This window comes from Bactrocera dorsalis, chromosome 4 (assembly GCF_023373825.1).
Source record: "Bactrocera dorsalis isolate Fly_Bdor chromosome 4, ASM2337382v1, whole genome shotgun sequence".
NCBI classification, from domain to species: Eukaryota; Metazoa; Arthropoda; class Insecta; order Diptera; family Tephritidae; genus Bactrocera; species Bactrocera dorsalis.
In genome coordinates, this window is record NC_064306.1 from 7,680,673 (window position 1) to 7,704,904 (window position 24,232).

The following is a 24,232-nucleotide window of genomic DNA, read 5'->3' on the forward strand; positions in this document are numbered from 1 at the left end:
CAAAAGTAGACAAATAAAATAATGATTACGCAGGTAGCAATGCCATCAGTGGCAACGACAAAGCAACGGTAAATGCAACCCCCAGCACACCGCGCTCGCACTCGCTCTCTCAGCGGCGCTCTTTTAATTTTATTAGTATTTTTTTATCATTGCATTCGCCTTTGTAACGCTTGCTGCCCTTAGCACACCGCCTGCCGTCGCGGAGCTTTCGTCGCAGTGAGCGTGAAGCGCGTGGCGAGCTTTTCGCTTTGCTGTGTTCTGTTTTCGCACAGCTCACAGACGCATAGTCGCTCGGCGCCTTCGCAAGCGCCTTTACAGGCCAAAACAAAGTGCTCGCTGCAAACATTCTCGCTCGTGCGCTCGTTCGTTGCTTGGTGCCTCTGTCGTTATTTCGGCGAGTTGCTGTGCTTTAATTGCCAGCGACTTGGTGCTGAGTGTCGCGCTGAACGAAGGTTCAGTCTCTCAGCGTCGGCGGCCGTATGCGCAGCAGCAGCAGCGCGCAAAAATCGGAAACCAAAATTTCTAGTTTCTGTCTGATACACACAGTCAAGACAGGCTGTTAATTCGAGAAAGTGTTGGAAAAGTGGCAAATAAAATGCATTAAATGTGGCAAAATTGAAATCGTTTATCTAACAAGTTGTGCAAAATCATTTTCAAACGGTAAACGTGCGAATTTGTGCAACGAAAATGCAAAGTTTTGTGTGAAATCTCAATTTACTTCAGCAGTTGCGGCATTTATGGGGTAAATATTGCAGTGCACTATGTGAAAAAGTACAAAAAATGCCAGAAAAAACATCGTGCATACTGTAAATACACATATACACGTTTACATACACACACATACGCGTAGATATTTACATATACGAGTACTCATACATTGCGTATATAGTCTGTGCAGTGACGAAAGGCGAAATGTTTGCAAAATTTTCGCAAGGCAAAGGTGAAAATGTCTGTAGTTGTAAGCGTTCGTAGTCCTGTCACACACACACACATGCACGCGCACGAATTCCTATAAGCATGCATATATACACGTGCGCTGGCTCCTTGCAAGCACGCAGTCGAGTGTATTGGGCTGGCTGAAGAAATGTATACAAATATGGAATATGCACAAAACCCTAAAAGCTGGCAAACGCAAATATGCGACAATAAATAAAAAAGTTGTTAAAAGTTAAGCGTTAAAAAAATACGAAAGGAAAGTTAAAAAATGTGTGTATATAAATAAGGATAAGAAAAAAATAAGGAAAAAATTATTTTAAAACAATTATAATAATTGAAAAAAATTAAGAAAGTAATAAATTATATTAAAAAAAAATAATTAAAAAAATTATTAAAATAAAAATTAATTAAAAAAAATTAATTAAAAAAATTGTAATAAAAAAAATTAAAATTATAATAATTGAAAAACTAAATTAAGAAAGTAATAAATTATATTAAAAAAAAAATAATTAAAAAAATTTTAATAAAAAAAATTAAAATTAATAGTTGAAAAAAAATTAAGAAAGTAATAAATTATATTAAAAAAAAAATTAATTAAAAAAAATTATTTAAAAAAATTGTAATATATACTATATATATTATATTAAAAAAAAATTAGTTTAAAAAAATTAATTAAAATTGTAATAAAATAAAATTAAAATTATAATAATTGAAAAAAAAATTAAGAAATTAATAACTTATATTAAAAAATATTAATTAAAAAAAATAATAAAAAAAATATTAATTTAAAACAAAAACAAAAAAATTAAATAATAAAAATTGTTAGTAATAATGAACAAAACTTAAAAAAAAAAATACAAATAATTTTTTTTAATTAAAAAATAAATAAAAAAAAATAAATTATAATAAGTATTAGTAACAATGAACGAAACTTCATAAAAAAATTGAAGAAATATTAAAATTGAATTAAAATAATTAAACTAAACATAAATTAAACAAAAATTAAAAAGTTAAAACATATTTAATAAAATACACATAAGGATTAAAGGTAGAGACTAATAATAAAAAGTAAACATTAAAAGTTAAAATTATATTAAAAAAAAATTTTAATAAAGTCTTCAAAAAAATTAAAAATGTATATAAATAGGTTATAAAAAATTAAAAAAAAATAACTGAAAAAAAGTAATTAAAGCAATTAAAAAATTAAAGAAAGTAACAAAAAATATTAGTAATAATAAACCAAACTTTAAAAACTAAAAACTTGAAGGAAATAAAAAAAATATATCAAAGTTAATATTAGAAAAAAATTTTAGAAGTAAAAATAATATAAAAAAATTAAAAAAAGTATCAAAAAAATTTTATGTTATATAAATATGTTTTATGTTATATAAAAAATATAAAAAATAATAAATAATATATGAAAAAAAGAAAAATTATAAATAATAATTGAAAAAAAATAACTAAAAATAATATTAAAAAAAATTTAAAAAAATATCAAATAATTTTATGCTATATAAATAGGTTATAAAAAAATTTAAAAAATTATAAATAATAATTGAAAAAAAATAAATAAAATAAAAACTGTTACATTGAAAAAAAGCACAAGTTATAAAAAAATATTAAACTTTAAAATTAATGTTTTAACAAAATACATACATATTAATATCTGGAGATTAAAAAAAAACTATTAAGAAGTTAAAATAGTATGAAAAAATTTGAAAAAACATTAAAAAAAATTTAAAATTTTATGTAAGTAAGTTATAAAAATTTAAAAAATGTAAAATAATTATTGAAAAAAATCTAAAAAATAATAAAAAGGTATATTAAACGGTTAGTTGTTTCTGGGTCAAAAAACAGCTTTTGTTAACATTTTTTCATATAAAAAATTATATATATATTTTTATTATTATAAACACACACTATTAACAAAGAGATTCTGAAATTTTTCGAAAAAAACATTTTAAACTCGGCCATTGCGACGTCAAAAGTTCAGTGAAAATTTCGCGACATTACTTTTCAAATAGATGTAATCGAAAATAAAACAAATCTGTCATCCAAGTCTTTAAGAATTGTATCTCAAAGACCTGTGTAAAATTTCATGAAGTTCGGTTGAGTAGTTCTTGAGAAATCTTGCCTATCGATTTCAAAAACACAGTTTCGACAAAAATGCGTTTAGACGGCGCACTTAGCCCAGCTAGCCTCGAGCGCACAAGTGCGCGAGGATGTATCTTCAAAACTATTACGCGGAGCAACTTAGGACAGTATTCTAGAGGTGTTTTATGATTTAATGAAACCATAAAAAATTATTTTTTGACATCCGTAGACCCATGTAACCGCTTAAGGTGTAAAACGTCCGCCAGAGCATCGGAATCTAAGCAATTTTATATATACAATACTCTATATACATAACTCATACACTGATCGACATATTCGGCATAAGGTTTGTTAGAAAAACGATGTAGTATACATATTGCAGTTGGGATAGTATAGACCAGATTTTATCTATTAATCATTATCATGGCATATATTAAAAAAATGTTCCTTGGGTTTCGTACTTTACATACAATCCGCGATCGTATGGAACGAAGTCAAGTGGATGTTCGAAAATCCTGGTGATAGTTATATGGGGGCTAGTTCAAGATTTCGCGCAATTTTATTTATTTTATATACTGTTATGAGAAAAACATGTTCTCTAATTTTCATTGAGATAACTAAAGTATTGGCAATATATGTGGTATAAAGTCACCTGGAAGTTCGACAATCTTTATATGAAGTATATGGGGCCTCAGGGAAGTAATGATCCAATTCAACCTATTTTTGATACACAGAGTTACTATTGTCAGAAAAGGATTCACTCTGAAATACAATTGCAAGCAAAATAGAAGCATCTTTCTCAAAATTGAAAACTTCTTTTGTAATCCCATAAACCGCCATCATTAATTCCCCCCGTTTTTTTCTCAAAGCTTCTTTAATTAGAAGCCTTCTTGAATGCTTTCAATATTTCCAAAACCACACAAAGCTAAAAAAGATAGACAAAACTCTAAAACTCACACCTCGTCATCTGCAGTTTCTGCTTAAAAGCAAAAAAGTACACTCAAAATCCTTGCTAAGTCAAGCATACTTGTAGGCGTGCTTGCAAGCGCTTTGTAATGGCGAAATAGCGAAAGTATTTTTGCAGCGCATTCAACGCCTCGTTTAAATTGTTTTTCTTTGCTTTCACTTTGTGTGCTATTTTTCCCGATTTTCATGTTAACAGCTGTTAGTGCTTGCATACTTTTAGGCGTTGTTTCAAGGATTGTTTCAATGCGCCGGATTGCTTTTATACTCACTAGGATTTGTTGCAGTGAATTTATATTATATATTCGGTGAATATATAGTATACACGAGTGTAGTGAATTGAATATTGATATAATGAAAGCATACATGCAGGCGTGGAGAGCGGAAAGCTGATTTAAAACATACTAAAAGTTAGAAAATGAGCAAACTTGGCAAAATATATGCAGATTTGCAATAAATATTCCACTACTGCATTAAATTGAAAACCTTTAATAAAAATTTAATACAGCTAAGTGTTATACTACATATAGTATGTATGTATGTATGTAAGTCTTAAACGAATTTTTAAAAACAAAATTATATTTAGCTTCACCGGAGTACCTTCAATTTATACAAAAGTATTAGTTTTCATAGCAAAAAATTGTGGTGTTATTATCCAAACTGTTATACAAAGCTCAAAATGATTTTTTTTAGTAAATTATTTAGTTGTGTGTTTTTTTAGTAAATTATTTAGTTGTTGACGAGTCCTTCATTTTCTATAAATTTTTTAAATAATAAAAAAGTATTTTCGTGATTTCAAATACATAACTGTTATACTACCTGTTATACAATAATATAATATTTAAAATTTTGCAATATTTTAATGAAAAGTTTTACAAAAGGTTATAAGAATACACATAGTTAGAAATAAAACTGTTATACAACTGTTATGAGTTTATTAAAAAATATTTAAAAGCATAAAATATTTTATACTGTAATGAATGAAACAAAGTAGTGAATGAAGGCCTTTAGAAAAGATATTTTAAATGTTTTAGTTGTTTATTAAATGTTAGCACAGTTTGTATAACACTTTTGAACAGTATTTTCTGGTTTTAAGCGAGTTAAGTGTATTTGCCTACGAATATCAATTTTCAGGCATTTATAACATAACATCACAGTTTGTAAAACTATGTATAACAGTTTTTGTAACACCTTTTCAAGTTTTTACTTATTTTATAACTGTTTGTATAGCACTTGGCAACAGTATTTTTGTGTCAAGCTATTCAGTTTCGATAACAACAAAGTTTAATCGCTTACTATTATCATTTTTCGATTCTTTATAATGCGTTATAACAGTTTTTGAAACACTTCATACCAATTGTAGAACAATATTTGTTTCCAAGTTTTCAGTTTATAAGTGAAGTGAGTTAATACACTTATTATTATAACTTTTCAGCTGTTTATAAGATTTTATAACAGTTTGTATAACACTTTAAAACAAAATTTGTTTCCAAAATTTTCACTTTATAAGTGAAATGAGTGTATTTGCTTACTATTTTCTTTTTTAAGCGATTATAACACTCTAAAACAGCTTGTATAACACTTTCGAACTATATTTTTTTACCAATTTTTCAGTTTATAAGTGGACTTAGTTTAATTTCTTAATATTATTACTTTTAAATTGTTTATAACAGTTTGTATAACACTTTATAACAGTTGTGTAAACACTATTTACGATGAAAACATAGTGAAATATCTATGCTCTGATATTAATTTCTCAGGTAAAAGTTATTTTTCTTCGCACAAAATGAACTGTATAACACTTACATACATGTACATATGTATAAAATGAAAACAATTTTTTATTGCTCTAAGTATAAAATATACGGAGACATATAGCAATATTTTTTATTAGTTCACAATTATACATATTTTAGTCACCGAAACTGTTTACAAGTCTATACTTATTTATATAACATATTTATTTATATAACACTAAAATTTTACTGCCACCGCCATAAAAGCCAATCGTTTGTGAATTGCAATTGCCCACCAATTTTCGATTGCACTATTGAAAATGCATGCTGATCGCCATGTGTCACTATTTTTCTAACATCTACAAACTTCCTGCCGCCCCTAATGCAGCAAGTAAAGTGTGAATTGTATATTGCTTTAGGCAAATGATCCATGCAGTGTTGCTACATGCTATACCAATATTTATTTATCCATTACAATAAATTTTTCTGATTTTTTTTATTTTTTTTTTTGTTTTTGTATTTGCTTTAACTGACTGCATGTTGATTTCCATGACTGAAAAGAAAAGTTGCCGAAAATTTTATTGCATGGCAGATGCATTGTTGAATGAGGATGCTGTATATACATACATATGTACATATGGATGTGTGTATGTATTTATATTTGTATATGAGTCTACTTACATACATACATATGTATGTAAATGTGTGAGTAGAATTTTTCAAATATTTATTTTTGAATTTTTGAGTGAAAGTAATAAGCACAATAAAATTTCGGATGCGCCTGCACATGATTGTAATATTACATGGGATTTGCTTATACGCAATTTAAGAAAATTTTAAAATTTTTTTCGAAAATAAAAGAGTTCTTTCTCTGAAATTTTTTCGAAAAAATTTATTTTCTTAACATGGGAATATTTTATACACAATTTAGGAAAATTTTAAAAATTTTATTGAAAAAATGAATGAATATGGAAAAATTTCAAACTTTTTTCAAAAAAAAAAATTCGAAAAATTTTCAAAATTTTTCGAAAAAAAATTTTTGAAAGTTAAAAAAAAAAATTGAAAAAACTTATTTAAGCACAAAGATTAAATCAAATCCTTCCTAAACATTTTCAAAACCAAAAACAGAAATTTCCTTCCTTCCTTCCCCTGAAACTTCCATTGCTTCGTACCGACCTCGCAAAAGCCGTTACAATTCATCACAACGATCTAAGCAACCCACATAGTCAATCAGATCAGATCAGATTTTGGCTTACACACACACAAACATGTACAAACATGCCCTTTAACTGTCTGGATTCACAGGAAATGCACACAAATCAATTGATAGCCAAAGTTCGTCTTACATCGTATGAAAATTGAAATATGCAGCTGTTTCTTTGTGTATGTGTCGAAGTGCGCGTGTGGTAGTAATTTCGTTGAAGACTACAGTAAACAACAACAAATTGATGGCTAACAAAGGACACAATGACCACATCCACAGCGGCTGTTACAGCGAGAACTGTGGAGCTGAGAAGCTGCAAGTATGGCTGAGCTGCCCAGCGGGCGTACAAAATGGCAGATTGATTGCCAAACAGACTGAGTAACTGTGCTCCTTTGGTCGTATTGCTTTGAGTGTGTATGTATGTACATATGTATGTATATGTATGTATGGTGCGCGCGAGGAAATTGCATTTTGGGCAGAAAAAATTATGTAATTTTTAAACTAAGCGTAAAATAGTTAAGAAAGTATATTCTTCAATAAATAATGTGTATAACAGTTTTCATAATAAGTTTAAAACTAAAAATTTGGTATAAAAAAGCAAAAAGAAAAGTCACTTTCTGCAAAACTAACAAGAATAATTATATTAATTTTGTCATATAAACTGTAAAATCGAATAGCTTTATATTGAAGTGTTATACTACTAATATTGTTTTTTTACGAACTAGCTGCAAGGTGGTTTTATGATTTGTACTTAAAGTTAAAAATATAAATTCACGTGTGCATTTCTTTCAAATTATGTAAAGTATTTATAGTTACGTTAACTGTTATACGGCTAATAATAGCATTGGAAATATATAATTATTTGACAAAAACAGGGAAATGTGCAAATTGTTACGAAGAATAATAAAAAAACTGTTATACTGAGTTTTAAACTGTTATACAAACTGTTATACAGATTTTAAAATTACTTGCTATGAAGAATAATGAAAATCTGTAATACCGCATATTAAACTGATATGTCAACTGTAATGCAGATTTCAAAAAGACTGTGGGTTCGGAATATAGTAAATGGTTATACCGGCTGTTATAAAAACTATTATACACCTTGTTTAAATTTTTTTCCACATTCAGAATGCACACTTATAGTGTCTTATATTTATTAGATTTTTCTTTTCTTTGTAAATCACATGAGGTTTCCTTAAAAAACAATTTGATAAGCTTAAAAGTTATTTGTACGTTTTATTTTCAAGAATAAGACCCAAATTGCTTAGATACATATTTTTAATATTATTTAATTCGTGAATTGTTATCAAAATGGTATGAAAAACTGTTATACAAACTGTTATACATACAATAAAACTATTATACAAATTGCTTAAAAATTTTAGCATCCGGAATACACATTTATAGTATCTTATAAAAACTATTACTGTTTCCGCCTTAAAAATTTTCTAATTATTGTAAGTTATATGAGTTTTCCCACAAAAATTTAAGTTGCCAGGCCGTAAAGCGGTTTGTAAATTTAATTTTCATTTTCAAGCTTCAACTTGCTTAGCGACACATTTGTGCCTATAATTAGTATTGACACTTTCATTATTTACTTTCTAGTTCCATCTAATTTCTATGGGCGAGCAGTGTTCTATAAATACCTACGATCTTTTGTATACAACTCAATTCACACTGTTGTCATAAATCTGTATTCAAACACCTTCCCGTGCCTTTCAACTTTTTACCTAAACTTAATTTACATAAATTTCAACACTCCTTCCTGTGGAGATCACTAAACCACCCACAAATAAAAAATTGTTATGTATGTATAACAGTTCAGCGATCTCTACGCAGAAACCACAAATGAACGGGAGTGATCAGAGCAGTGTATGATCAGCACTGATCGATTGCCGCCGCTACATGATAAATAACCAAATTTTTGCATCTTATTGCATTACTTTAACGATCACTGAACGCCGAACGTACATTTTTACATGTACCGGGCCGCGCTCTGGGCAAAGATCGTGCAAGTGGTGATCGGCGCACATTTTTTCTACACCGCTCAGCCGACAATAAACAATTTGCGCGCTGTCTACAAGTATTTTTTTTTTCTCTGAACACTTTTCAATTTGAATATTTTTGTTGTGCTGAAATGTATACAGAGAGCCGCGATCAGCCGAGCGTAGAGCAAGAAATAATATAGAAATATAGAGCGAGCGTTATAGAGAGTGTAGAAGAAGAGTGGAGGGGCTGAAAAAAGCGAAAACAAAGCAAAGAAATGCACAAATACCGCTAAAGCAAAAGCAAGAGCGCGAGTGCGAGAGCGCGCATGGTGAGGCCAGGCGCACACACTAATTTGGAGCAACGCTAACTCAATTTGATTGATAGCTGGCAAAGCAATGCAAGGCAAGGCGAGCCGTGTCTGTTTAGGCAGCGGCAAGCTGCAGGTGGGAGCGTGGGCCTTGCGCCGCAGCCGATGCCGGTGCCGGCGGTGGAGCGGAGCGGGCGCAAGCGAGTGTAAATTATGCACTGTGTGTGCTGAAATGCGCGCATTATCATTACGAGGGGCGGGCGAGAGGCGCTTGCGCTGAGTAATTGCCAGCGAATAGCTTGCATGCATAAATTGTTCTTACTTAATTATTTATTTGTTTAATATTTATTTGTGTTTATAAATTTTTAGTACTCATTTTGCTTTTGTGTATGCAAAGCAGATGCGAAGATTTGTGTGTGTGTGTGTGTATGTGTGTTTTAAGTATTATGCTCTTTGCTGGGCTTGCGGTTGTGCTTGTTGCTGTCTGAATTGTGTACTTTCGTTCGAAAGGTTGTATTTCGGGGATTTTTTTTGGGGGAAAAAGTATTTTTTTTTTAATAAGTGTAATTTAGGTTACGAAAGAAGAAGAAGAAACACGATTTGGTGTTAAATAATATTTATATAAAAAAAAAAATCTGAAAAATAAATCAAAGGAACCCATTTATAAAGTGATCTATTTCGAGGTTCCCTAATTTCTTTTAAAGAAAAAACACCGAAAAAATAAAATTTGATGGGAAATGTTTATTAGCATTCAAAAGATCATTCTTTGGCGTTTTTTTTTTAAGATTATCTCTTTCAAATGCTGGCCGTGGCTTCGTCTTAATTGGCCCATCCGTTGAGTCCAATTTTTGATGACTCGTTCGAGCATTTCGACTGATAACTGTCACGAATGTCACGCGCGATGTTTTGCTCCAAGGCCTGAGTCGAAGCGGGATTGTTCGCATAGATTTTAGACTTTACATATCCCCACAGGAAAAAGCGTAACGGTATGATATCACACGATCTTGATGGCCAATCGACCGAACCAAAACGTGAAATTATCTGCTCACCGAATTTTTTTCTTAATAAATCCCTTGATTGATGCGATGTGTGGGAGTTGACGCCGTCTTGTTGAAACCAAAAGTCGCCGAGATTTTGAGCTTCAATTTTAGGCATCAAATAGTCGATTGTCATGGCGTGATGGTTGCCGTTGACGGTTACGTTCTTACCGGCATAATTTTTGAAGAAATTTGAACCCAGGATTCCACCGGCCTACAAACCACCAAACTGTATTTTTTGTGGATGGAAATGTCAACTCTTGAATCTCTTCAGGTTGCTCTTCGTCCCAAATGGCGCAATTTTACTTGTTTACATACCCATTGAAACAGAAGTTGGCTTCATCGTTGAACAAAATTTGGCTCAAAAACGTTGGATCTTCTTGGAACTTTTCAACTTTTCATAGAACGATGCGGCGAAGTCGCTTGGAAAGGTCGAGAGGCTTCAATTCTTGCTGCTTCTAGCTGTATTTTGTACGCTTTCAATTTAAGATCTCGACATAAAATGCGTACAGTCGTTCCATAAGTCAATTCAAGTTGCTGCGAAAGGCAACGAATCGACTCTCCACGGTCTTCGTGTACACTCCCAGCTACGGCTTCTATATTTGCTTCACTGCGTGCTGAACGTGGTCTATTCGGTCGAATATTATCCAATAATGAATGTTGGGTCTCAAGATGGTTGATGGTGTTGCGAATAGTAAACTCACTAGGCCGTTTATGTTGACCGTAAGTTGAACGAAGTTCACGAAATACATTCTTTACAGAACGTGAATTTTCGTAATAAAGTTAAACGGTTTGGAAAGATTGTCCAGGCAAACAAATAATTCCATTGAAAATTTTAAACATTAATATCTGATTAAGTTTGATTCAACCAAAGCGGATTTGGATTTTTTTTTAACAGATTTACAATTCTTTCTACCAAATATGCGCTCACACGATAACAAAGAAAACAATTTCCCTAACTTTATAATTAAAATCCACAATATTTACATTACTTCCGAAATAATCAAACAAGAAAATATTTTCTCGCTGCTAAAAATACTTGGAGTTTCTACATTGCTTAGGGAAAACACGCCAAGATAACGCAGTTGTGCAAGAATAATAACAACAACAACTAGTTAAAGTAATAGCAACAACAGCAAAATTAATACAAACAACAACACCAATAATATAACAAACAAAAATAACAACAGTAAGCAAAATCACCAAACGACAGCAAACAATGTCTGTGTGTAATGAGATTAAGTGGAGCAAAAATTTCAATAGTAAAAAATTACAACAACAAAAACAGAGGCGGTGTAGTGAAACAAGAAATTTTAATTTATTTGGCATATATATATATATTACATACAAACAAAGATTGTATGTATGTGTGTATATGCATATACGAAAACGTTTGCTTTTTGCAAGCAGCCGAAAGTAACAACAACAAATTTCGATATACAAATGACTATATAATATACTATGTATGTATATGTACATATTCACATAATAATATATACATACATACATATATTTGTATAATATGTTCGTGATAAAATTGGGAAAAAAAGTGTAACAACTTCAAAGACGATAGCGATATGAGCGAGAGTAGCGCAGCGTAATAAAACAAGCAATTTAAAGCAACAACAAGAAACCAAACAATTACGTCTACTAAATGACTGTTATGTGCAGTGGCGTGCGGGCAGAGGAGATATATTTTATAGTCGGGAAATGAAAGAAAATTTACACAAAGGACTTTAACTTTGCTTAAAAGCCAAACGACAAATTAATTTGACGTTGAAAATTTACTAGACGCAATAATTAACTGTTATAAAGTTGTTATACTGTTATGAAAAGTGTTATACAATTGTATTTTAAGATATAAAATCTACAAAACCTGTTTTTCGCTAAAAATTAATATTAATTTATTTTCAAAACTGTTATATTGGCAACGAAATTTGAACTTATGGTAATAAGAACTGTTTTTAAAAGGCTACTTAATAATCCAAAGATTCTTTTGTTTCATTTAAAGCACCTTTAGTAACATAATAGTCTAATTAGAGCAATAGAAAAATTGTTATAAACTGTTATACTTTTATAAAAACTTTTATACTGTGGTTTTCTGTGTTAAGAATGGCATATAACAAGTCCAGTGTTATATAAGCTTTTTATTAATTATACGTAAAACTGTTATATTGGCGGGAAAAAATAGAATTGTTGCATTAAAACCGCCACCAATTATTTCGTCGCCATTTTATAACAAAAAAGTAAATTTCGTGAGGCAAAAAATACTCTTATCAACTGTTATACAGCTGGTTAGACAACTACATACATATACATATATGTATGTACATACATACATACTATATGAGCTATTACACAAATATGTTTTGTGTGTGAAACGCCAGCACCTAATAATTTAAACAACGTTATTTGATTTTGGATTTCAATAACATTACAATTAAACATTACAAAACATTAACATTTCTTAACTGTTATACAAAGTGTTATACAAGTTATATCGCGTTCAGTTTTGTTCACATGTATTTATTTTGATCAATGACGATAAATTGGAAGGATAAAAATATAAATGCCGTAGAAGGACATTTAATAATTGTTATACAAGGCATTATGCAACTTTTCTTGCATTTATGGTTGTTAGAATGCTTTTCATTTGCATAAATGGCATTTTATGTCATAAAGCATATTAAACTAAAATTTCATAACTGTTATACAAACTGTTATACCATTTATATTGTAAGGACTTTTGTTTAAATGCATTTAATTTGCATATATGGCATTTTATGTCATAAAGCATATTTAACTAAAATTTAATAACTGTTATACAAACTGTTATACCAGCTATAGTGTAGCGAATTTTTATCAAATCCATTTAATTTGCAACAAAATGCATACATTAATAGTTTTTTTGGTTACAATTTTTCCCCCTCCAAACACCGCCACCACTGTCTTGACCAAATACTTGTGGTCGCTAAACATTCAGCTTTTCGTCATCGAACGCGGAAATTTTATCAAGATTCAGCAACCGCGTGGCTGACTATATACGCGCATTACGCTTTTGATATGTATTTAAAGTTGTATGCCAATTACTATTTGTATTGCTAATACAGTTTACCATAATATTTGCAGCTTTACATCACACTTCGGCAACAAGACGGAGACACGCAAGCAATTGAATTAATAAAAGTGCAGCTAATTGAAGTGTAAAATAGTAGCGGCGACAAGTGAATAAGTGAGTAATAAATAAGTGGCTGATAAGCAAACAAAAATATTAAAAATCCCACCAAAGAATGATATAATTGAAAGTAAAAGTTGTGGAAAGCCTGGAAATATTGGAAATCACATGAAAGTGTTTACCGTGGAAATTAGCTGAAGTTGACAAATATTTTGCAAGATTTAGAAATTTGCACTATAAAAAATACTAAAAATTAAAAATTAATTATTTATAATTAAATAAAATTAATAAAAATTAAAAATAATTAATAAAAATTAGAATTAATTAATAATAATTAAAAATAATTTAAAAAATTTTACGCCAAAATTAAGTTTACTTAAAGTCGCCTGCGTACTTTGCACGTGTGCGTTGGTAACGCCGGCTCACAGTCTCTCATTGTTGTTGTTTGGTTGGTAATTTGCAGCGCCTACGGCTGAACCGACAGCTGATGATGACAACCACAACAACAACAACCAATTTAATATAATTGCAATAAAAAATAATGAAGAAGACGCAGAATTAACAGCACAAGGTGGTAATAAAGTAGTGTAAAGTGGAGTCTAAGGTTAATGATAAAAATAAAACGTGCAGCAAACCTCGAAACAGGTGTGGTGAAGTGAACAAAATTAAATAGAAAACGACAAGAAGAAGCAGCAACTGACGCATTTTGGCGTAGATAAGAAGGTGAGTAAGTCAATTATAAAAATTGTTAAACGAAAGCATGAATTTATAAGAAGCTAACACTCTTAGTTCGTTAGGAGCACGCTTTAGGGGTTTTTGGAACAGGTATTTGCTAGTTTTGCAGAGAATACAATTTTACTCTGAGAGCTGAACTAAAATATTGATGGCAAGTAGTGTGATAATTTTCATATGCTATAGTATATGATTTTCAAAGATATTAATGTTATTGGCTTTCACCTACATATCTGTTTAAACATTTTTATCGCACCACAAAAGTGTTATAAAAACTGTTATACAGACATTATTATACAGTATTTTACATTGTAAAAGCCTTATATGAAACCAATTTTATATTAGAAATTTTTTCGATAAATTTATAAACTGTTATACTGACGAAATAACTGTTATAAAAAACGTTATAATAAATATTTGCGTCAAAAAATGAAGAAATCGCTTTTTAACATTTTCAAAGACTATTATACTAATATAAAAAGTGTTATAATGTTATACTTGTATCAAATATTGTCACAAATGAACTGAAACTAACGATGGATTTAATGAGGTATTAGGAGAAAATTTGATAAGTAATGTAGAATTCCATACTGACAAAATAACTGTTATAAAAAAGTTATAAAAAATATTTGTGTAAAAAAAATGAAGAAATCGCTTTTTAATATTTTCAAAGACTAATACTAACTACTAAGACTATACTAATACAAAAAGTGTTATACTATTATACTTATATGAAATATTGTCACAAATGAACTGAAACTAACGATGGATTCAATGAAGTTAGATAAGTAATGCAGAATTCCTAAGACAAAAAATTATATCAAAAAGTTTGAGCACTATATTGACTCAAATAATAAAGTTGTTCTGCAAGCCTAGGCTTATAAATATCCATAAATATGGAGTTTTAATTATTTTAAAATTTTTAGAAGGAAAAAGTAAACTTAAAGTCATTAAGCTGTAGTTATGGTAGAGTTCACTAATTTGTGAATTGGAAAACCAAGTATTTTTTCTATCTATAGTCAAAATCGAACATTGTAAACTTCGTGCTTTTTATTAGTATTAGAGCATTTGAGCTTTTACATGAATTTTTCATACTACCAAACTTTGTAAGATATTTTAGAGACTTTTGTGAACTTTCATGCGTGCTGGCTCAATTTAGAAAACTTTTTTCGAAAGCTTTTCACCTTTTTCACACTATAATGTTCTCTGTGAGCGTTTATTAGAAACTGCTGAGCTTTTTATGAGAATTCAGAAATGCTTTCTGACTACTAAAGCTCCAAAGGATTGTTTTACAAAGCTTTTGAGTTTTCACTTCAGCTTCTTTTAAATTACTTTTACATTCGAAGTTTTCGCTTGCGTCTGCAGAGTAATTTATTTTTATATACATATGTATTTCTTTTAAAATTTATTTTTGAAAGCTTCTCAGCCTTTTCACAATATAATGTTCTCTGTGAGCCTTAATTAGAAATCATTGAACTTTTTCTGAGAATTTGAGCTTTCACTAAAATGTTTTCTCATTACTTAAGTTTCATAGAGCTTTTTTACAGAGCTTTTGAGCTTTCATTTCTGCTTTTTATTCAAAGCTTTCGCTAGCATCTCCTTTTTTTGGAAATATTTCATTTTAAATTGAATCTACGGATTTCTACATCGGATAACAATAGCTTTCCTCGTTGCCAATAAACGGATTTGCCTTACATATACAGAATCGGTATCGTCTTCAAATTAATTAGAAATGACTGAACTTTTTCTGAGAATTTGAGCTTTCACTAAAATGTTTTCTCACTACTTAAGCTTCATAGAGCTTTTGAGCTTTCATTTCAGCATATTCAGAATCTGTATCGTCTTCTTTGAAAATCCGTAAAGAAACAAAACCTAAATGATTGAGCTAGTGACATTCTTGACACTATGTGGATCAGTTTTGTGGTTTTGAACTTTCAGTGAAATTTTTTGAGGTTAAGAATGTTAGACACGACATTACAGTAATGTTGTCTTTTTAACAAGTGTAGCGTGTCTTTTTCAATTGACCCGTATACATAATCTTTCCTGTAGCTTAAAACTTTTAAACTTTTGCTAAGGCGCCTAAAAATACACAGCTGCAACTGTCAGTAGCTGTTGTTGTGGAGCTTAACTGTTGAAAAAAAAATCTTCAATTTCAATTTGAACAATGCTATGTTTACACAAACTTAGTTTATTGTTTATTTACACGCTACTTTTATGCAAACAATGTCTATGAAAATGATAACAAAACAAATAAGACAAATAAACTAATAAAAACAATGGTCAGAGGATCGTGTGGCGCAGAAGTCTAAAACAACTAAACTGTCAACTAAAACCAGCTAAAAAAAAGGAAAAACGCCTAAAGCTAACTGACGAAATGTTGAAACAAAACATACTGACACACACATACACACGTACAAAGCTGCTTTAAGTGGCCGCATGAGTGTGGTACTCGCGTGAGTCAGTAAATTGGTGAATGAGTGCCTATGAAATGTCTTCGGCCACAGGCAATATGAGCGCAACTGTCAGCGCTACTTTGCCGCTTTGATGGCTGCGCTGACATTTGTTGAATGGTGACGTTTGGCAGCAAATTGTTTTGCATTTGTTGATTATTTATTAACGGCGTTTTTTGGATTACATTTTTTTTGTTGAATTTTACACTTATTTGAAGTTTTTATTCTATTTCGTATCTTTTTTTTAATTTTATTATAACTTTATTATAACTTTATTATATTTTTTGTATTTTTTTATATTTTTTTTTTCTATTTTTTGTAATTTATTTATTTGTTTTATTTTTATTTTTTATATATTTTTGATTTTCATCTTATTTTGTTTTACAAGCTTTGTGTTGACTTTGTGCTTCTTGTTGTTAAACGCCACGTAGACGGACGTTCGCGTAAATGAGTCTGACAACAGATGGCCAAGTGAAATGACATTAAATGAAATGCTACATCCATGCCAACATATAGCAAAGCAAACGGTCAATGTGCAAAATATTTAGTACAGAGAAATAAAGCAAAATAATTGAGTGGAATATTTGAGGAATTCCAAGAAATGTACGTTAGACACATTACATGAATATTGCAACAAAAAAAAAACATAAAAATAAAAAAAAATAAAAAAAAAATTAAAATAAAAAATAACTTTAATAAAGAAATAGGAGTAATTTAAATAAAAATAATAAAAATAAAAAAAATATAAATAAAAATAAAAAATTAGTAAAATAAGATAAAAACTGTAAATAAATTAAAGATGGTATAATAAAATTTTAAAAATAAAAATATAAAAAAATATAATATAAATAGTTCAAAATAATATTAGAAATGCGAGAAAAAAAAATTAAAAGAAAAAATATAAAAATTGTTTAATAAAATTCAAGATGAAACCACATTTTCCACACATGTCAATAAAATAATACCCGAATAAAAAAAATATTAAAATTTTTAATTAAAAAATATATAAAATTAAAACTAAAATTAATTAAAATAGGAAAGATGGAAGAAATAAAACTTTTAATAAAAGTTTTGTTGAAATTATTTTTGAAAAATAAAGTTTTTTAATAAAAATTTTGTTTTTTTTTAAAAAAATATTAGTTTTTTAAATTTGAAATAAAAAATAAAAAACAAATTTTGTTTTTATAGAGAATTAAATAATATAGAAAGTATAGAAAAACTAAAAAAGGTGTTATTATAGAAATTTAAAAAAAAATTAAAAAAATTTGAAAAATAATAAAAAAATAAATATAAAAATATAAAAAAAAATATAAAATAAAGAAAAAATTAAGAATAAAAAATTAATAAAATATTAAAATATTTAATTAAAACACAAATAAATAAACAAAAATACAAATTAATGAAAAATTAAAAGAAAGAATAAAAATTAGAAACATAAAAACTAAAAAAAAGTAAAATAAAAAAAATAAAAAAAAATAATGAATGTAAAAATATATTAATAGCAAAATAAAGTAAGGAAAAAGTAAACAAACAATAAATTATAAATAATGAAAAATAAAATCAAATAAAAAGAAATACTTTTAATAAAAAAAATTAAAAAATTTTAATAAAAAAAATAAAAAAAATATTTTTCAATGTGATTAATGCCACAAAAATGGAGTTGGTTAACAAAAGAATTTTTTTACCCTCTGTGCTTTAAGCTTCTTAAGCAAAATACAGCTAGGCACCCTGGAAACCCAATGAATTTAATATCGTCCATCGGTGATTGCCTATAAAAGCTATTATTATTACTTAACAAGCTTAATTTTTGCATAATTATAAATTTTTATTGAATTCCAACGAAAAGCTTTTTGGCATACCAACATGAATAAAAATTAAACAGAATTCCATAATTGTAAAAACACACTTCAATTTCAACTTTGAAATACATATGTAGGCGTACGTTAGCTTTCAAAAGCTTCCCAATAATCGTTTTTCGGGCTACTTAGCACTTCACATTAAATTATCGCAATTTTACTTTCCGCTTTTGTCAGCCACTTGACTTTTTCGTAAATACTTGAAAGGTAAAATGGTTGTTTTGTTTTGCTTTGCGGCAATTTTGAATTCTTTAGAAAATTGTTTACAAATATACATAAGTAAATGAATATAAGCTTAATAGACAGTACTGTTGCGCTATAGAATACATAGGACTTCTAAGAGCTTTGGAGCTTTTTGAAACTGGCTTCAGATTCATTGAGCTTTCGTTGAGATTTTCCGCATGCTTTTTTCTATTACAAATGCGTGCTACTTATGAAAGTTCTAAAGCTCTTGGGAATACTTAAAAGTTTAAAAGCTCACTGGAAATCATAAAAAACAAATTTATAACAGTAAAAAGATAAGTGGTAATGAGTTTCAGAAAGGTACTGAATTATCTTTTACACACTTTTATTTCAATGATAGTTTAAAAGCTCATTAAAAATAATAAAAGCTTTGCCATTAGAAAAAAGAAAATATACGAATTTTGAAAACTTCACAACGGAAAAGATTGTCTATTATATACTTTTATTTTAAAAGTGTGATTTTTATCATAGATCGAAAGCTTTTTTTGCAAGCACAAAAGCTCTCAAGCTCATGTAAAATAGATAACAGTTCTTCTTGTATATATTTAATTTGAAAAGTTTGATTTTTATCAAAGATCGAAAGCTTTTTGGAAGCACAAAAGCTCTAAAGCTCATGTAAAATAGATAACAGTTCTTCTTTTATATACTTTTATTTTAAAAGTGTGATTTTTATCAAAGATCGAAAGCTTTTTTGGAAGCACAAAAGCTTTAAAGCTCATGTGAAATAGATAACAGTTCTTCTTTTATATACTTTTATTTTAAATGTTTGATTTTTATCAAAGATCGAAAGCTTTTTTTGGAAGCACAAAAGCTCGAAAGCTCATGTAAAGGAACGAGAGTTATTAAAAATTTATAATTTTCAGTGAAATTTTATAATTTTTAACAATTTAGTGGAAAAATATGAAGAATGTTTGTTTCTAGATGTGTTTCGAATATACACTAAATCCATTATTATGAAGCAAATAATTATTTATTACACTTAAAACTCCAAAATTCGCTGCAAAATTATTCAAATAGCATTAATTTCTCCCAAATACAGAAATTTTAATCATAAATAATCAATACAGCTCCAATAAAAGTGGTAAATATACGACAGGGTATCAATTTAATCCAAAAACAATGTAGTTACTGAAATTTATTGTTCCGTTTTACTCGTTGTAATAGTTTTTGCTTCAAGGAACCGACGTCCCGAATATTCATCAGCTCAATGCCCATGACATAATGCCGCGCACAATAATTCATTTTACATATAGTGATATATTCGATAGGCGTATACTACGGGGAAACGAATACAAAAGCACATGATAACGTGGACCACAAGGCGGCAAAATGAAAACAAATAGTAAAACAACAATATTTCGATAAAAACTTTTACTATTCAACCTTCACCAGCAAGCTATTGGTTATTTAAGGCACAAGGCAAATTTATTGCCTCCCCCACAAAGTGAAAAATATGGATTTCGGAACGGCAGTGATTACTAGTTACAGTTACTACGTTTGGGCGGGGAAGGCGCTGTGGCAACTGTTGCCACTAGCCATAAAAGGCGTTGTTGCAAATAATGATTAAATGGCATAAACTTAAATTTATTGCGGCGACTCAGACAAAAAAAAATTATGCGAAATAAAAAAGTATTGCTAATAGCAAAAACAAACATGGCAACAATAACAAAAAATTGACAATAAATGTGTGACTTGCGGGCGAAACTTGACAAAGGCACTCAAACTGTCAAAGTCAGGCGGGGAAAAACCAAAAAAAAACTGAAAAATGAAAAAGTATTGAAAAGCGTGTGAGGGAAAACTAAAGCATTGGGGGTGTAAAACGCACAGCTGGCATGTGATATGGAAAGTTTGCTTGTTTTTGTCAGCCACCAGCCATACTGTCAATAAAAGCTGTTGGCTACCGTTATTTGGTGAAATTGATGCGCATTTTATGATAATTTACGTATTTTTTGCAAGAATATGTGGAAATGATAAGCTTATGTGAGAAAAAGGAAAGTAAAAATTTATCACAAAAATCACATAAAAAAATATACATAAGTAATGAGCTTTCATAAAAGCTTTCATTTACCTTTATTTTGGAAAATTGTAAGTAAAGGCTTAAAAAGATAATATTAATCCTTAGCTTACTGTGTTGGAAAAGCTCTTGAAAACAGAAAGCTTTCGAAGCTTTTGAGCTTAAAAGCGTTTACTTAAATTTTAAATGAGAAACTTAGTTGGTGCTTTATTGTAAAAGACAAATTTACAATTATTACAGCTTTAATGTGGAAACTTTTATAGATACTACTATACGAGTACGAAACGGGAAAGTTTAGTGTCTCAAAAATCTCAAAATCTAAATGAAAAGCTACCTGCAAGTTAAATTTCGAACAGAGCTTTAGACTCATAAAAGCTTTAAACTGACTTCTGAAAGTTTTAAAGTGAAAGCTTTTTTAAATATCATCATGTGTAAAAGTCAATTAAGTTGAAAATGTCATTAAAATAGCAAAAGCTTACCGAAAGTAACAAAGCCTTCATACAATTAGAAAATCCAAAAAGCCTGAAAGCTCTAAGACAACTTTTGCTATATATGCGCATTTGCTAAAGTCAGCTGAAGATTTTGGATTTATGAATATTTTACTCAAAAGCTTTATAAAAGCAGCTATAATATTTTTGGAATTATTAAAAGTAACAAAGTGTTAATACAATTAAAAAGCTCGAAAGCTCTAAAATTTTTGTTAATTGTTAGTTAAAATAATGAATGCCTTCAACAGTAAGAACTTTAAATTACTCAAAATCATTAAAAAATTGTAAAAGCTCTTAGGACTTTTTTGTTGCCATAAGCGTCATTTGCTAAAATTATGAACGAATGATAATGAATGCTTTAAACAACGAGCACTTTAATAAATATTAGAAGATTTCGACCAGTACTAAGAATCATTAAACACGTTTAAAAGCTCTAAGGATTATTTTGTTGCCATAAGCTTTATTTACTAAAATAATGAACTTTAAACTGCGAGAGCTTTAATGATTATTAGACGATTTCGAACAACACTCAGATTCATTAAAAAATTGTAAAAGCTCTGAGGTCTTTTTTGAAAATAGTAGTTAATTTTAACGGTTGAAGGCTCGGGATACAACCAAAAATGTTAATACAACTATTTATATAGTTTCAATTTTTAAAAGTGATTAAATTATAAGGAGAGCACATAAAAGCTCATTTAAGAAATGAAAAGCTTTAATTAAATTTAATTCAAATTTTATTATTAAAAAGTTCTAAGACATAAAAGTTAAGCTTATAAAAATTTTTAACATAAAAATAGTCAATTAAAAGTTGAGAGGTTTTATTTTTATTTTATATTCTCATTTATACTTTTTTGCGAGCTTTCGAGCTTTCATCCATCGTGTGATATTAATAGTATTCAATTAATTATTATTTTATTTCATAAAGATATTTTAGGCCAAACTTTTAAGACAATATTTCATTATATATTACTTTGAAATTTATGCTTAAGCTTTCTCTATTAATCGTATGGAAAAAGCTCTCCATCGTACTCATTTTTAGTGTGCTATAAATTACTTGACATTTAGGGTTATTTATTACATTGACCCCCATTGAAATTTCATCGTGTAATTAACTCAACGCCCGTTTAATATTTACAACTTAATGCGCTACAAAAACACATTTATAGGCAACTTTTCAGATCTAACTCAATTCAGTCAAGCATTAGTGAAGTGTCTGACACCTTTTTTCCTTCAACCACAAATTTGCCATACAAAACTATTTCTCAAATGGTTAAATTTAAATCCATTAACGTCATGATTTATCGCAAGGCTTAAGCTGAGCAGAGCAGAGCGGGTCTATAAAAGGGATGTTACCGTTGGGGAGACGTGTTAATAAGTTTAGGCGCTTAACATTATCTGCAAAAGGCAATTGTGTTGGTGAGACACAAACTCACATGCACATTGTTATAGCAGTTCGATAATATACACACTAAACTAACTGCAAAGGAGTGTCCTTTTTCAGTGGAACCCATGTGTGTTGGAACGTATGTGTAATTACTATTCGCACATTTCTGTGCGCCATTTAGCAAATTAGTTTTATTGTCGCATAAACTGAGATGGCAATTCGTTGGAAAATCATTTTCAAACTACACTTTGTCCTTATAACCCAATACATATGTAGAGTTATACTGCGTGTGTGTACATAGGCGGGTATCTGGTACTTTGATGAAGGTATAAAGACGGTTGTTCTGCTTTCATGCTAAAATAATGGTGTAATGAAGTGTTGCGCAAGGTCAAAGTCGGTATTATTATTGAATTGAGAATTTTTAGAGCGGATCAGGCGTCTTTAGTTTCTCTATCTCTAATTTTTTAATAAATAAACTCTATATGAGTTATAGAGCCAACCATTCCAGCTTTATAATGCTAGGGATAGAGACCCCGAATCATAAAACTGAATAAGGAAGTCAACAACCGCACGAAGCGGACTGGGATCAGTGCACGGCTTTCACAATTCAAGAAGGGCGCTGTTCGGTATAAACGCAGAAAAAGGAGAAGAACTTATCCACACTCCTGAGCAGGTGATCGATGGTTCCAACACTGGCAACAAGAGAAGGCAACGGAAAAAGCCAAGCACGAAGGGTTTAAGGCAAGGTACAATGCGGCGGTCGGAATATGAAACCGTCTCGAAGGCAAGTCCAGCGTGAAGGAAGAGAAGTTGAAACGCCTGGTTTAGTCCGTAGATCGTATGCTAATCGCAATGAGGAGCATATTGCTGAAAAGAGTTAACGTTCGACCCTTTTTGAACACTTCAGTCAATTTCTTTTTCATCAAATCAGTGAACTAGTTACATACTAGTGGTTTTTGGATTACTCCAGTGAATTTTTGGCAACAAATATGCACTAGTTCACTAACTAATTAGGCAGAGTTTATTTTCGCTTACTTTTTGGAAATTATGTTGATTACGTGAAGTATAAAATATTTAATATTTTCCTAAATAGCTACAATCTAATATATTTTTAGTAATGCAGTATACTTTTTTTGTCTTTTAAACGTGTTCACAATAATTTAGTGCTCTCAGTGCTTTAGTTTCACATTAGATTCACTAACTAGTTACAAACTTATCAAACACCAACTTAAATGAAGTTTTTTTTTTTAGCATTTTGCACGTTTTTACAAGAATACAGCCAAATTAGAGAACTAATTGAAGGCTGTTTTTGGAGCACTTCACTAACTAGTTACAAACTTATCTACCCCAACTCAAGTGAAGTTTTTTTTAGCATTTTACAAGAATTCAGCCAAATTAGACACATAATTGAAGGTTAGTTGTTTTTGGAGCACTTCACTAACTAGTTACCAACTTATCTACCCCAACTCAAGTGAAGTTTTTTTTAGCATTTTACAAGAATTCAGCCAAATTAGACAACTAGTTCAATTCAGCCAAATTAGACAACTAATTGCAGGCTAGTTGTTTTTGAACTAGTCACAAACTAAGTTTTTTTTGGGTATTCGCGTGAATTTTTGTCTTC

The 24,232-nt window shown here is 29.6% G+C and overlaps 1 protein-coding gene across 2 annotated transcripts in view; it reads left to right on the forward strand.

Annotated features, from left to right (window-relative positions):
- Nucleotides 1-416: 416 nt before the first annotated feature.
- Nucleotides 417-24,232, forward strand: part of LOC105232178 (1-phosphatidylinositol 4,5-bisphosphate phosphodiesterase) — a 144,635-nt gene continuing 120,819 nt past the window's right edge. The window contains exons 1-2 of one of the 2 annotated variants that reach the window (XM_049456658.1): nucleotides 417-742; nucleotides 13,399-14,167. The gene's annotated coding sequence lies outside the window, so the exon portion shown is untranslated. The remainder of the gene's footprint in view (nucleotides 743-13,398; nucleotides 14,168-24,232) is intronic. The other variant, XM_049456657.1, reaches the window with a different exon arrangement.